Source organism: Neopsephotus bourkii, unplaced genomic scaffold, assembly GCF_033783945.1.
Source record: "Neopsephotus bourkii isolate Nb327-2 ecotype Australia unplaced genomic scaffold, CSIRO-AGI_Nbou_v1 NB_1388, whole genome shotgun sequence".
Taxonomy (NCBI): Eukaryota; Metazoa; Chordata; class Aves; order Psittaciformes; family Psittacidae; genus Neopsephotus; species Neopsephotus bourkii.
Genome location: NW_026901866.1, coordinates 2,714,102 through 2,726,344, shown reverse-complemented (window position 1 = coordinate 2,726,344; position 12,243 = coordinate 2,714,102). Strand labels below are relative to the sequence as shown.

The 12,243-nt window shown below is 39.0% G+C and overlaps 1 long non-coding RNA gene across 1 annotated transcript; it reads left to right on the top strand.

Moving 5' to 3' along the window:
• Nucleotides 1-361: 361 nt before the first annotated feature.
• On the top strand, nt 362-9,603 carry LOC133219913 (uncharacterized). The gene is made up of 3 exons (XR_009727569.1): nt 362-505; nt 4,762-4,889; nt 6,853-9,603. It is a non-coding gene; the product is annotated as an uncharacterized LOC133219913 (long non-coding RNA).
• Nucleotides 9,604-12,243: the final 2,640 nt, after the last annotated feature.

Genomic DNA, 12,243 nt, shown 5'->3' with positions numbered 1-12,243 from the left:
CACAAAGAAACACTAATGCTGCCAAGAGTTTTGATGCTTCCCAGATCTGAGAGTGCATTCTGTTAATATGCAGGTAGCATACCTTTTTCCAAAGAAATACTAAAAACAGTAAACATTCCCCTGTCCCATTACCAGTGCATCTTTTTGCATTGCGAAGCACACAGTAAGTCGCACATGAAAAGTCATGCACTATAGCTGAAACAGAAAAACAATATCTAAATTGAGAAAGAAGGGGTTGCTTGTAGGCTTTTTCTTTTTTTTTTTTTCAATTATAATAACTGTATACCTGCCTATTCTTATCTTCCCCCAATACTGCAGGAGTTTGAGGGTGCCAGAAGGGAGAGAGGGACAAGTGGCCAGACTGGGCAGATGATGCCTACCTTATTGCCTAGGTGACACCACTGTCACATGCTTGACAACATTGTCACATGCTCAATGACTATGCCTGCTTAGTTCACCTGGAGCAGGCTGTGCCTAACATCCTGTGCACGTATACTTAAAGTAGGTAAATTGGGGAGAACAGTGATGTTAAAAATGGTTTTCTTAATCATGATGGGTTACTCTATTGTCACTACAGAAGCTTGAAATACTTTCTGTATTAACCCAGAGAAGAGGCCACTTCCTGAGGATGAACAAACTGTTTTAAATGCATGTGTCTTTGTTAATGATCTGCAAAAATGAATTGCTAATGAAGTAATAGCTTTGGATTTAGATCTAACTAGGCAAAAACTTCAACTTAAAAAGATAAATATTTGATGCTTGCTACCTCCATATGTGCACATTTTCCAAGTATTACTTTCCAGGTACAGCTTTTTAACTCAGTGTATATTGCAAAGAACAGAAATTTAGCATCAAACCAAATGAAGTAAAATACATTGAAAGATGGTGTGACTGATATTCTCCACTGTTTAACATTAGTTTCCTTTGGAAATCTGACTAGAGAAACCCATGGGTTTTGTTCTTTCCTTGGCTCCAGAACAGAGCTAGCAATGCAGCAGTTGTTTATTGTATCCTCTGTGACAATTGTTTGTTCTAATCTGCTTAGTCCTAGGGGGGTTTTAGTGATTTCACTTACATTTTATTTTCATTTTATTCTTGAGTTGCTAACAAAGTGACCAATTTATCCTATGTACATTCTGTTCTGGATGACATTTAAATTAAGTTCCTGACTCAGACGTAGCACAAAATTCTTATTTCATTTTACCTTCTTGTGGTTACAGCTCAGATAGTCTTTTCATCAGTTCTTCAGGATAAAGGGGAAGACCTTAAGCAGGCTAGGAGGACAGGCCAGGTTAATAAATGTTTAGAACAGTGGTGCCATAGTCAGGGGTTTGGGTTTCTAGAGCATGGGACTCAATTTAGTAGGCCAGGTCTACTGGGGGCTGGTGGAGCTGATCTTTGGTAGGAGGCTTGCCAGATTGATCAAGGATGCTTTAAACTAGATGTCTTGGGGGAGGGGGACATAATTCCATCCCAACACTCCCAGTCAGTTGCCAGCACCTATAATAAATGCTCGGAGCAATATAGACATATTCCAGCCACTCCAGCCAATGAGCTGGTTTGATTTGGAGCTTCTATACAAACGCCCATAGCATAGGGAACAAACAGGAGAAATTAGAGACGTGTGCACATCCACAAGGGTATGATATAATAGGCATAAAAAAAACTTGGTGGAATGGAAAAGACAGGCCCTGCAGCTGGGGAGGGGAGTTGCTATTTATGTTAGGGATAGGCTGGAGAGTTTGGAACTCAGTCTGGGGACAGGTGAGCAGTCAACAGAGTTTGTGGGTCAGGGTTAAAGGGAGAGCACTGATAGGAGATATTACTGTGGGGATCTGTAACAGGCGGCCTGATCAAGAGGAATCTGCGGAAGAAGCACTCTATAGTCAGATAGGAACAGCCCAGCGTTTGCAGGCCCTTGTCATGGGGGGATTTCAACCACCCTGATATCTGTTGGAGTAACGGTACGGCCCGGCACAAGCAATCCAGAAGGTTCCTTGATTGTGTGTAAGACAACTTCCTTCTGCAAGTACTAGAGGAGCCGACAAGGAGAGGTGCTATGTTTGACCTCCTGCTTACCAACAGGGAAGGGCTTGTTGGATATGTGGCGCTCCAGAGCAGCCTTGGATGAAGCAATCATGACATGGTCGCATTTAAGATCCTCAGGACAGTGAGAAGAGCGTGCAGCAAGCTCACTGCCCTAGACTTCAAAAGAGCAGACTTTGGCCTCTTCAGGGAACCTGCTTAGTAAGGTTCCATGGGTTATATCCCTAGAGGGCAGAGGGGCCAAAGACTTTCCATTGATATTCATGGATCACATGCTACAAGTTCAGGAGTGTTGCATCCTAACAAGAAGGAAGTGCAGCAGGAGGGCCAGGAGACCTCCTTGGATGGATAAGGAGCTGCTGAGGAAAATTCAAATGAAAAAAGAGGCTTATAAAAGGTGGAAGCAAGGACAGGAGCCTGGGAAGAATACAGGGATGTTGTCTGGGAAGCTAGAGACCAGGTTAGGAAAGCTAAGGCCCAGTTAGAATTGAACTTGGCTAGGGATGTTAAAGATAACAAGTAGGGATTCCATAGGTACACTGAAAATAAAAGACTAGGGACAACGTAGGACCCCTCCAGGAGCTATCAGGAGAACTGGCTACCCCGAATTTGGAGAAGGCTGAGGTTCTTAATGACTTCATTGCCTTGGTCTTCACTGGCAAATATTCTGACCACACCACCCAAGTCTTGGAATGCAGACGCAGGGACTGTGAGAATGAAGACCTTGAGTGCACTGTAGGAGAGGATCTGGTTCAAGACCATCTTAAGAACCTGAATGTGCACAAGTCCATGGCACCTGATGAAATCCATCTCTGGGTCCTGAAGGAGCTGGCAAATGAAGTCGCTAAACCACTGTCCATTATATTTGAAAAATCATGGCAGTAAGGTGAAGTTCCTGATGACCGGGAAAAGGGAAATATAACCCCCATTTCCAAGAAGGGGAAAATGGATGACCAAGGGAATTACAGACCAGTCAGTCTCACCTCTGTGCCTGGCAAAATCTTGGAGCAGATTCTCCTGGAAGGCATGCTAAGGCACATGAAAAACAACAAGGTGCTTGGTGACAGCCAGCATGGCTTCACTAAGGGGAAATCCTGCCTGACCAATTTGGTGGCCTTCTATGATGGGGCTACAGAACTGATGGACAGCAGTAGAGCAGTTGATGTCATCTACCTGGACTTGTGTAAAGCATTTGACAATGTCCCACACGACAGCCTTGTCTCTATATTGGAGAGACATCAATTTGATAGGTGGACCAAGTGGGGGGATAAAGAACTGGCTGGATGGCCGCATGCAAATAGCTGTGGTCAATGGCTCAATGTCCAGCTGGAAACCACTAACAAGTGTTGTTCCTCAGGGATTGGTTTTGGGACCGGTCTTGTTCAACATCTTCGTCGCTGACATGGACAGTGGGATTGAGTGCGCCCTCAGTAAGTTTGCCGATGACACCAAGCTGTGTGGTTCGGTTGATACGCTGGAGGGAAGGAATGCCATCCAGAGGGACCTTGACACGCTTGTGAGGTGGGCTGGTGCCAACCTTATGAGGTTTAACCATGCCAAGTGCAAGGTCCTACACCTGGTTTGGGGCAATCCCAGGTGCAGCTACAGGCTGGGCAGAGAAGAGATTCAGAGCAGTCCTGTGGAGAAGGACTTGGGGGTGCTGGTCGATGAGAAAATGAACATGAGGTGGCAGTGTGTGCTTGCAGCCCAGAAAGCCAACTGTGTCCTGGGCTGCATCAAAAGGAGCGTGACCAGCAGGTCAAAGGAGGTGAACCTGCCCCTCTACTCTGCTCTCGTGAGACCTCGCCTGGAGTATTGTGTGCAGTTCTGGTGTCCTCAACATAAAAAGGACATGGAACTATTGGAACAAGTCCAGAGGAGGGCCACGAGAATGATCAGGGAACTGGAGCACCTCCCATATGAAGATAGGCAAAGAAAGTTGGGACTGGTCAGCCTGGAGAAGAGAAGGCTGCGTGGAGACCTCATAGCAGCCTTCCAGCATCTGAAGGGGGCCTATAGGGATGCTAGGGAGTGACTCTTCATTAGGGACTGTAGTGACAGGACAAGTGGTAGTGGCTTAAAATTTAAACAGGGAAGTTTAGATTGGATATAAAGAAGAAATTCTTCCCTGTCATGGTGGTGAGGCACTGGAATAGGTTGCCCAGGGAGGCTGTGAATGCTCCATCCCTGGCAGTGTTCAAGGCTAGGTTGGACAAGGCCTTGGGTGATACGGTTTAGTCTGAGGTGTCCCTGCCCATGGCAGGGGGTTTGGAACTTGATGATCTTAAGGTCCTTTCCAACCCTACCTATTCTATGATTCTATGATTCTACAATTATCAAAAATTTTATTACATGGTCAAGGTTATTTTGTGTCCTTAATCTTCAAAGCAAAAATATTTGGTGGAGGAGGAATGATGTCACTTTAAACCTGCTATTTAGCTCTGAGAGCTGAAAAAGGCAGTGTAACCCCCTCATGCATAAATATATCACCTTAAGTTTATATTTCACTACTTTTTAAAAAGTACTGAAGAATATGCCACAATATGTCTTGTTCTAGAAGCTGAAAAATTATGCTATGACTAAAATGACATCATTCTGCCTCCCACAGAATGTTTTGGCTCTGAGAGCTCAAGGAGCAGATGAAATTAACATAAAATGTCACTGTCATACAGAAAGGAAGAAAAAATATTAACATCTTTTGCATTTCTTTCACAGATCTGAGTAGGAGGTCACCACAAAGCATGTCACAAGAACCCTGAGGATGAAACAGTGCCTTTTGCTGAGGGCCAGTATGACAAGCACTGTTGAAATTTTCAAAATAGGGCTTCCCATAAATCAGGATGGTCTGTAGGATTTGTGTTTCTTCTGTCCACTAAGAGCTGCTCTGTAGAACGCTTTCATTTTGTCTTTATATTAACCTTAGCTAATTTTGAAATTGTTCCCAAGTTAATTTTAAAAACATAATTAGCACTCTAGATAATTAATCTAGTTGACACAATTTATTGTTTTTTAATTTGTACTGTTGTATCACAGAATCTTATATAGAGGTTATGTTCCCATTGTAGTAAACTATTCTGTGATCAAATAGTAAGACATTCTCTCACTTAAGGAGCTTAAAACCCAGATATTGAAAAGGACATGGTAGGTTGGAAAGCAAGCCAGATAGCAACCAGGAAGATGGGAGGGCAAAGTAACGAACTGAACAAAGTTTACCAAAAAAAGAATGAGGTCTCACCTCACAATATTTAACTACTGTGAAACAGAAATGTTTCTGTGGCTACCACAGAAGACTTGTGATTTAAGGGTCAGTACCTTTTTTAAATTTTAACAGGATTTCATATGAATAAAGTTGACATGTACAAATCTTGAGGCTGCTTACCATCGAGTTAAAGGATGGTCTGGGTGTTGATAGGGAATTTAGTAAGCAGGAAGGCTTAACGTGGAAATCAAAATGTCTGTTTTGATCATGCTAATTTAAAGTGCCAGCTACACATTTGTGAGAGATTAAAAAGGTAGGTCACAATGCTGTATGTGGGTAGGTGTTTAGTCAACAGCCAGGACTGTGAGATCCTGACATAAGGAGTGAGGTGCAAAGAGTGAAAAATTGCTGATTGAGAGCAGAGTAGTAGAAGAAATATACTGAAAGAGGGAGACTGGAATGGGAGGAGGCATCAAAGAATGTTTCTGAGGGAGTGGTTAGAAATAAGAAAAGAACACACAACCTCCGTTATACTAAGAAATTAAAAGTGAAGGTAAAGTTTTGAGAGTTTGGCCAGGAAGGTCACCTGTGTGAGCAAATTTGATGGTATGAGAATGTTTTCACCTTCCAACAGGAATTTACTTGGCAGAAATGTTAATAATAGAGGGGGATAAAAAATAGATAAAAGATGTCACTGAGAAGAAAAGCAGTGTGATTTATTCAGGTATACATAATTTATAGGGAGTTTCAGACACGTGCCAAGGGTTTAGTACACAGTAAGAAAGCTGAAATCTTGTGGGTGGAAGCCAAAGTTTGAGTCTCAAGAATTTGGTGGAAATCACAGTTACACTTAAGAACTGTATAGAATCACAGAACCAACTAGCCTGGAAAACATCTTTAAGATTATCAAGCCCTACCATTACCTTAGGACTGCCAAGACTACAACTAAATCCTATCACTGAGGGCCTCATCTACATGGTTTTTGAATATTTCCAGGTATGGTGATTCCACCACTGCCCTGGGAAGCATCTTCAACCTCTCAGTGAAGAAACTTTTCCTACTATCCAATCTAAACCTCCCCTGGCACGTCTTGAGTCCATTACCTCTTGTCCTATTGCTTGTTACGTAGGAGAAGAGACCAACTCCACCTCACTGCAACCTCCTTTCAGGGAGTCACAGAGAGTGACCCTAAGCCTTCTCTTCTCCAGACTAAACCCCCACAGGTCCCTCAGCTGCTGCTCATAAGACTCGTGCTCCAGACCCTTCACCAGCTTTGTTGCTCTATCCTGGACCCGCTTCATCACCTCAATGTCTTTCTTGTAGTGAGGGGCCCAGAAATGAACACGGTATTTGAGGTGTGTCCTCACCGGTGCCGAGTACAGGGGGATGATCATTTGGTAAGGTTCTCCCCTAGCCTTCTCTTTTCCAGACTAAACCACCCCAAGTGACAAAGCCATGAAGAGAAGAAAGAATAAAGGGAGAACAAAGAGAAACTGGGTTTTGCAAGAGGAGGCTGACACAACAACTGATCCTAAATTTGCTCATAATCCTTACCAATAACAACAACAACAACAAAAGTGCTAATGCATATTCTTTTGTAGTGAGAGGTGGCTTCTGACTTCAGCTGAGAAAATACCTTTTCTAGCTGATTTATAATGATAGTTGAAGGATCTATGCAAACCCAGGGTATTGAGGAGTAGCTGAAGAACACTTATCACAACTTGAGCCTGGACATAAGTTGCAAAAGCTTGCGGAGTAAACAGACAGAAAAGTTTGATGATAATCCTATCATTCATAGGTTATTATTGTAACATTCTAGATTAGGCTGATATTTTGTGGTTGAATATGCAATTTAAACGCAATATAGTAATATCTTCCAAGATATTATGATGTTTATCATCTACTGAGTATTTAAACCACTATTTTTACTGAAGACAGCATCTGTATAACACAATTAAAAATTATAGGGATATCACTACCTGAAGATGATGATATTTAACTATGAGGTGAGGAGTATGCTGTGCCTGGGAAAAGTTCCCTGTTTGAATTTCAGAAGTCAGTGTCACAGTACCAAAGGCCATGCAGCGACAGTACATTCTGTCAGGTCATCCAGTGGCACACTCATGCTGCATGTGATTTTTCAGGAATATTTTAATATTTCCTATTTTACATTGCAATATGACAGGATATTTCCATGAGGAGAAAATTGGAAAGCAAATACAGAAGTATATAGATTTTCAGACATCACTTACAAGTATTTTTTTTTACAAAATGTTGGCTATCAACAGATGAGAAGGATGGAGCATTTCTCCAGAGAAATGCACTTCAGTGCAACCTAACATGTACATCGGTCTTTGAAATGTCAATTTCTCTGACACACTGGTGACATGAATTTGCAGAAAACTGAAAAAAAACAAGAAGAAGGAAAATGTTTAGCTGTAGAAGAGTAAAATTTACCTTAAGAAAACACCAACCCTGGCAAGTTTCCATTTCTGTATGCATTATTAAGCTACCCCAACACGATTCACATTCACAAATATGCATTCATTATTAAGGCATGAACAGCTGGCTAGATCGTGAGTTCCCTCATGTAAAAATTTCATTACTTCAACCAGCTAAAGAAGAGGGATTTCTTTTTTTTTATTGGAAGATATCAGAATCTGATCTACTTGGTTTATATACCACTAAAAGTACTCTTAAGTATCTTGGTCTTCTATTAGTTTTGTACTATGTTTCAAATTGAAATGGTTTAAACTTTTGCTAGTTTAAACTCTCAGTCTGCCATATGAAATAATTGAATTCAATGCAACATTGTGAGATCTGGGGAGGTTAATTTTCTATGTTTAGAATGAAATGGAATAAAAACGGTTTTGAATAACAATAGGATCAAATTATGCATTGCTGTCTAGCAAATAGAAACTTTTGATTAAAGAAAGTCTTTGAAGTCTGGATCAACATTTGTCTTTGAATATTGTAAATGCTTTCTAAGTAGGTAGATACACACTCACACAGACTCCCCATCTATATTGTAAATTTAATGGAAAACTATTCCACTTTATCCTTATGCATAAGTGCTAGGTTTTATAATTATAGCTCCATTCAGAATCTAATAAAATTAATGAAAAGCTTGTTTAAGTTCCTATTCTTAGCACCTTATTCAGATACTTGTATATTTTACATATTTTATAGTATATATCTGCATTCTAAGTGTTAGTTAACACTCTTACATGGTTTGTATCACAGCTAGATTTGTCTTAGTACCATTATAGTTGAAAGAACAGCATTAAGGAAGCCTTTCTTTTTAGTTCCTGATTGTGATTGCTAGCATATCAAATTTATCCCGTTGTAATCCAGATCATTTTCCAGAAGCTTTGAGAACTATATGTAGTAGTTTGTTAAAGAGCTCACAAGAAACCCTATACTGACAGAACAAAAAGCCCTTCGACTGTCACTTTATGTCATTAACAATTTCTAAACCCATTACAGATGGGATGGACTGATTAAAATTGAGGAGGGAGGATCTTTTTCCCAGCCAGAAATATCCCCTGAGACTTTTCCTGCATGTGAAGTTTCTGGTGATTAATGGGAGAAAAATAGGACCGCCTGCCCCACAGTTGCCGCACACTTCATTTAGGAAAGATGTTATTTGGTGATGTGCTTGCATTGGATGTCTTTAGAAGTTAAATATGAACTGGATAATTTTTAAAAACAGTCTACAGTTTAATTGCTCTTTTTTTCTTATTTTTCAATATTCACTTTTTATAGCTTCCCTGTGATTTTTATAAATGGTGCTAAAAGACTAAAATGTTTATCTTTGAACCCCCACACCTCCCTTCCATTCTGATGTTTTATTTCTGTAAATGAAAGCTACAGCTGGAATATTGTTTTACTACAAATCTTACACCAGCACTGTGGTTGTGATGTGACACCAGAGATTCTTATCTGTAGGCTGGGTTGGAATTAATAAACATTCTCACATTGTGCAAAGTGTTGAGGATGAACAGCAGTGCAGTGAGGTGCATCCAACACTTCTTGCTTCCCACCTGATCCTTGAAATATGACTCCTTTAAAAGGCTAATATTTGCTTTATATAGAAGTGACAATATTCAAGCACTAACATGTACTGGAATTATTGTTGAGTTCTGTGTTCCTCTAAGTTCTTTTCTGAAGAGAAAAATTGAGGGGGAAGAAAGAATGAGAATCATTGAAATAAAAAGAAGGAAAACATATTATTTCTACCAAAAGTATCAGCAGTGCTTTTATAAGAGAATTTCTATCTAACCCAAGTGATCAGCTTTCTTTGAGATATAATATTTTATCATTTCTTAAAATAAGGAACTAAAAAGGGAAGAAAACTACATTTCTGAATGGCTGATTTATATATATATATATTTTTTTTTATTTTTTTTGTGTGTCTGATAAATATTATAGTATTGACAATGTCTTTTTGTGAGTGTATTTAAATGAAAGCACTAACAGGAACATGGATTTAACACCAGATTCACTATTGAACAAATCTGCACTGCTTTTATGGAAACATCAGCATGAGGTGTAGAAAGGGAGTGACACTAAACTAGTGTTTGTGCTATAATTACGTATACTTAAAATGCATGAACTATAGTTCTCTATTTTAATTCTACTGAGTAACTGTAGACCACATCACATGGATCAGATCTTATAAGGCAAAAGGTCCACGAAAATGTGACTGCTATGGATGTGGATGTCTGCCAAAACACCTAGATGCTCTATGAATGCCTGACACAGATGAAATTTATTTCGCTGTGTTGTAATAAGGTAATCCAGAGAGAGAATATAGGGACAAAAGAGACATAGGAATCAGTCTAGAACTACGCTGGCTTTCCTTATAATATTGCTAGGAAGTAGTTGCCTGAAGGAGAAGAATGAAAACAGCATTAAGAGGGAGAGCCCAATCCCAATTACAGTCTGGTCGAGATGTGTAATTTTATTCCTGCGAAAGCAATCAATGAAACAGAGGCTTCCTTCAGTGTTTTCTTCATATTTTTTGTGGGTTGTTGTTGGTTTTGTTGGGGTTTTTTTGCGTTTGTTTGTGTGGTGGTTTTGTTTTTGCTCTTTTTTTTTTTTCCGTTTTCTATTTGTATTGTTACAAGACATAGTAGAATTACAGAATTACATTAGGGTACCATGTCTTTCCTGTTACACATATTTTAGCATTGCTAACTCACCCAAAATATCCATGTAATTACACAGTGCCTTCTAACCTGGATCAGCTGGGAATGGTTAGGAATACAAAGTTTACTGTAATATAATTTTGAGGAGAATAAATACTGACATGAAAACTGAGAGTTCAAAACAGAACAGACTATGAAGTTTACGTTCTCTGTTTCCAAAATCAGTCTTGTAATAAAACAGCCACTTGTTAATTTTGGACATAAGGTTGTTTTTGTTTTTTTGGTATCTTTTGGTTTCTTTTTCATTACATGAATGTTGTCATGGCAATGGGAAATTTTTATTTTTTGGAGTGCTGAGCCATGTTCAAGTTTAAATCAGTAGGAAGAGCAAGTGCTCAGCACCTTTGAAATTAAGTTTGGTGGACAATAGTATTTGTAGTCAAGTCAATGTTTTGACAATGTAAATCTGAGCACAGTGAATGCAGGTGCTTGTTCCATGCTAAAACTTTTCCTCATTTATTGACTTCATCACTCTCTGAGCTTTACCATTCTGTATCACAAATCTTATTCTGATTAGTGTTCCTGAGTGGGTGGAAGGGTTCAATTCGTACTTCACACTAGTATCAATACTGCTGTTTGAACATGCTTTTGTCAGCTTAATAGTTTTGATTTCATCAACAGTTGGTGCCATAATACTACAATTGGTCCTACTGAATTTGTCCGTGTAAACTAGGAATACTTCAAGCATATTGAGCACTGTCTGAGGTAAAGGAAAGCTACAAAAGCAGATTTTCGCAATTAGGTCTTTTTTAACGTCAGGAAAACTGTCTTACAAATAATTTAAAAAAATATTATACAGCCAGATTTTGTCTTCTAATATAACTTCAGAAATATACCTTTCAAAGAGGTATTTATTGTATGTACTCATTAATGTATATAGAAGAGCTATCAAAGACCACAAAAGGAATATATATGGTAAGTTAGTCTTTTGATATTGTCACAAAACCAAGCCTGTTGTTCTGTTACAAACATGTGAGCATGTTTCAAGAAAAATGGTTGAAACTTATAAATTAAAGGTTCTTCAATATTGCATCTGGCTGTAACATCTAATTAACACTTTAAAGGCTACAGTTTAATTTAAATGAATGGCAGGCCTTTGACTGCACAAGACAGCTCATGAACATGATTACAACAAAGTAATTTCCCTTTGTCAGATACAGACTTTCAGTAATAGTGTTCTCTTAGCTTAATAAAGTTAAGCACCACTTACAATCGGCACTTCATTTTGCTTCTTTCTATTATATAGAATGGTGGTTGTTCAGTTCTTATAGCAGCCATCTGCGTAGGTGTTCATTTGTACTCTCCTGCTGTGTGGGTACTCTGTCTAATTCCCAAGCTTCTAGCTTTATAATAGTTTCACAAAATGCTGTTTGAATTTTTATAAGCTAGTTTTCATTATCATTAGTTGAATGTTCCAAAGCTTTATACTGCCCAATATGGTTCTATTTTGACTCATGTTTGTATGCATTGATAATGTCTCTGTGCTGTAATTTTAGTGTTATAATATCCACTGGAAAAACTTGTTGTATAAGTAAGTTGAAATTTATAACGTTATAATTTATTCTATAATCTTCCCTTTCCCCCGAATATTAAATAAAATTATAGATATATTTAAAAATCATGATATAATTTTCATTTAAAAGTTTGATTCCTTTTCAATGCAGCTGCAAAATTTGTGCAGGTTAAAGATATCCTAATGGGTAATGCGTAATCTAATAAATTGGAACATTCTGGTACTAGTTTGTCACTAAGACCCCTTGTTGCTGTTAGTTCCTATAATTCTGCCTC